Source organism: Cebus imitator, unplaced genomic scaffold (genome assembly GCF_001604975.1).
Source record: "Cebus imitator isolate Cc_AM_T3 unplaced genomic scaffold, Cebus_imitator-1.0 Scaffold90, whole genome shotgun sequence".
In the NCBI taxonomy this organism is placed as follows: domain Eukaryota; kingdom Metazoa; phylum Chordata; class Mammalia; order Primates; family Cebidae; genus Cebus; species Cebus imitator.
In genome coordinates, this window is record NW_016107405.1 from 41,813 (window position 1) to 45,916 (window position 4,104).

General features: G+C 38.5%; 1 protein-coding gene across 1 annotated transcript in view; it reads right to left on the reverse strand.

The window, feature by feature from the left end:
* Positions 1-4,104, reverse strand: part of DOCK4 (dedicator of cytokinesis 4) — a 402,523-nt gene that overhangs the window by 38,939 nt on the left and 359,480 nt on the right. The gene's annotated exons all lie outside the window — the stretch shown is intronic.

Sequence of the window (4,104 nt, forward strand, 5' to 3'; positions counted from 1 at the left end):
TACTTGGGCAATGCCAGCCTGTGCAAATGATAGAAAAGGTGAGTAAATGGCAAACGAGCTGACTGGTTGATATGCTAATTCTTTTTTTTTTTTTTTTTTTTTTTTTTTTTTTTTTTTTTTAATAAATTACCCAGTCTCGGGTATGTCTTTAACAGCAGTGCAAAAATGGACTAATATACTTCCTTTTCTCCCCAAGCCTCTCGAAATGGTTATATCACAGTTTCTGGCTAAGTTAACATTATGATTTTGCTGCTGTTCTGATTTCCAAACCTTGGTACGTAACTGGAGTTTTGCTTGGTTTTATTTTTCTCTCTTTAAAAGCTTTTGGGAAATTATCCCTGGTAATTCAAAATTTCATGATTATGTAACTTGCCTTGACCCTTTCAGTCTATAAACTTGTGTCCTTCAGTTCTGGGAATTTGCCTTGAATTATTTCTAGGATTTTTTTTTTCCTATCCTTTGTCTGTACAAGTACATTTACATTGTAAATTTCTTGAACTATCTTCTACTTTTATAGGATGTTTCCTCTCTTTTTGTTCAACTTCCTGGGTGATTTCCATACCCTTATCTTCCAAATCATCTACTCAGTTTTAGTATTTATGCTATCAGATATTTTATTTCCAAGAACTTTCTCCCTCCCAGGGCCAGTGTTGTGGGTGTGTAACCTGAGCAGCAACACAGGTCCCTGTGCTCAGAAGGACCCCATTCTTGGTGTAAGCTATGCTACTGCCATCTTGAAATTCTTAACGTTTGAACAACAGGTCTTGTATTTTCATTATGCAGCCATTCCTGTTTATTTCTATGAATGTTCTCTTTCCAGAGCTTCCCATTCTTGTTTCATAGGTGTATTCTCTTCTCTCCCAGAGGAAATATTTAAAGCAGGAAAATAGGGTCTGCAGGCAGGGAATTTAAGGCCAATTTGTGGTGACTTCCTCAAGCTGAATCAAAGAAAAATATTGAGGTCTGGGGCAGGGAATCTAAGGCCAATTCATGTGAACTTCCCAGAACTGGATCAGAAGGGAAAAAAACCTGAGTCTGGGGACAGAGAACTTAAGGCCTATTAATGCGAGCTTCCAAAAGTTGAACCAAAAGGAAAAAACCCATCTCCCCACGCCTGAGTAGCAAAGGATCAAAGACTCTTCTTTTTCCCTAAAACCCTTATCTTCCACTGCCTCTCAGATGGAAAGGGAAAGTGCCCTGGATTGGCCACAGGCCAAGCAGGGACCATCCCTTTATCTGCATAGGGCACCAATTCACCTCAGCCTTTAATTAGCCACAGACCAAATCCTTCATCTAGACAAAGGACCTCAAAAGGAATACTTCAAACCCAGAAAGCTTTGTAACCTGGCCCTAGAGCTGCTTGCTTGGCTGACTCTCATCCTATGAAGTGCTTTCTCGTTTTAATAAATCCCCGATTTTGCTGCTCGATTTCTGTGTTTCACTCGTTTGTTACTTTGTGTGTTTTTCCCAATTCTTTGTTCAAAATGCTTAGGACCCGGATATCTCACATTCGAGACCCTTCTTTTGGTAACAGTTTTGCACCCTGAACTATCTTTTTCTTTCTAGTTACTTTTTTTTTTTCTTTTGAGAGAGTCTCACTCTGTTGCCCAGGCTGGAGTACAGTGGCATGATCTCAGCTCACTGCAACCTCTGCCTCCTGGGTTCAAGTGTTTCTCCTGCCTCAGCCTCCCCAATAGCTGGGACTACATGCATGTGCCATTATGTCCAGCTAATTTTTGTATTTTTAGTAGAAACAGGGTTTCACCATGTTAGCCAGGCTGGTCTTGAACTCCTGACCTCAGGTGATCCACCTGCCTTGGCCTCCCAAAGTGCTGGGATTACTTTTTTCTTTCTCTATTTTGGCTTTTGCTTTTTACATTATTTCTCCAGTATCTGGTGATCCTTCATTGTCCATTCATCTTTACAAGTAAGGCACTAACATGCTAACTGGAAATAACAAACCCTCTGTTTGCCTAGGCAAGTTTGTGGACCAGTGAAGCATCACTGTGGGATGGGAGGAAGCAAGGTGTTCCACTGGGGCAGGGGTCTCCAGGGTTCAGTATCTAGATAGCTTCTCTTAGGCTGATCAGTTTCTCTGAAGATAAAGGGTACAATACATATGAAAATTAATCAATTTCATCTTTCGAGCTACCAGATGTTTTCAATTCCTGATCCTTTCTGAAGCCTACCTGAGTCTTCTGACAGTCTGTGGAATAAATTAGTTTGCTTCTTGGCTTTATCCTAACTCCATACACACCATGCCCACATTTCAGACTTGTCTGCAAGCCAACTGTCACCAACCTTGTAAAAACTGCTGCTATTTCTTATGCATTGTACCTCTTCTTCCATTCTCTTAAACCTGTGAGCTTATACCTTAAAAAAAAATTCCTTTTTGTATCTGTAACAACAGATGCAAAAAGCCTTTTCAAAACTTTAGCAAATTAATTCCAACAATATATTAATATAAAGTAGATAACTCCCTTGCTATCTGATTGAGTTCCTCATCCTCCACCATCCCCCAGGTGATATCTGATCGCCTTGCCCTGTCCTCAGCAAGAATCCTGTTAGGTCAGTTTAACCAGGTTCTGCACACCCCTGCCCCCACCTCCCACCCTTTAATGTTTCCTCTTAATACTTTCCCATCTACCTACCCCGACTCTGTTCCTTGGCTATAAAGTCCCACTTACCCCATGCTATATTAGTCCAATCTTTCTCCTCTATTGAAAAATCCCTTTGCAGCCATCCCTACACCTATCACCATGACCCTCACCTTGAAAAAAGCCTGCCTTACCATACTCAGCAAATGTCATTAAGTGGTTTTTTCTTTAACAGGTGCCAAAGCAATTCAATGGAAAAACAATAGTTCTTTCAACAAATGGTGTTGGATACACATGTTAAAAACATAAACAAAAGCAAAAAAAAACCTCTATCCTTACCTTACACCAAATACAAAATTTAACTTGGGATAGCTCATAGACCTAAATGCAAAGGCTAAAGGTATAAAAGCTCTGAAAGAAAACAAAGGAGAAAATCCTAGTGGCCCTGAGTTAGATATAGATTTCCCAAACAAGTACAAAAAGCTCAAACTATCAAAGATAAGTGATAAATTACATTTGATCAAAATTAAAAATTCTACTTGACTTGAACAATTGACCCTGTTCAAGATCCCTATTTGATGCTTTCTTTCTACTTGAGAATCAGACTGCTTAGATTAGAATTCCAGTTCTGTGAAATGCTTGCCTCAGTCTTTTCATCTGTAAAATGAGGATAACAAGGGTAACTCCTCCTGGGATTGTTTTACAGATCATATTAGCCAGCAGTGCTTGGAACACAATGAGTGCTACATAAGTGTCATTCTCCTTTCTTCCTCTTTCAATTTCTTCCTATATCTATAGATAAAAGTGATTTGGTATGCTAATAAAAATCACAAGGAGTGCAAATAAAGCATCCACAACTGGGAAATTGCCTTCACTGGTGTTTCCCTGATTTCTCTCATGTCTTTTTTACTTCTCTTAGTAATTAGGTTTGGAGTCTCCTATTTCTTTTGACACTTGCCACTGGGTTACCAAAATAACAAGGTCCGGCCTCAGGTTTAGGATCAAAACAGACAACCTAAGGCATAGGCATTCTATATGTTAAGAAAATAAATACAGAATATTAAAATCCAAACTTGTAAAGTAATTGTAAGCCTTCTTTCAACAGTAAGCCTCACTAGGGAACTTAAATACTTTTTACAAATCAATTACTTGATAAAAAGAACTAGGAAAAAAAAAAAAAAACAAAAAACAACCTGAAAATTTAAGTGCCAGAAGTCACTGTCTAGTAATGTTTAATTAGAAAGGAAGATAAAGGTTATCTGATATGTTCCTACAGCTAGGGGGGTTTGATTTCTAAAAATTCCATTCGTAGCCAACTATTAAAAAAATATCGACTGCGAAAAAGTAAAGTAAACAAATAACTCGTGTGTGGTATGTATAAAAAGAAATATATAACAATCTAGCTTGCAGATTTGCTTTTTCTCTATTACTTGGGCAATGCCAGCCTGTGCAAATGATAGAAAAGGTGAGTAAATGGCAAACGAGCTGACTGGTTGATATGCTAATT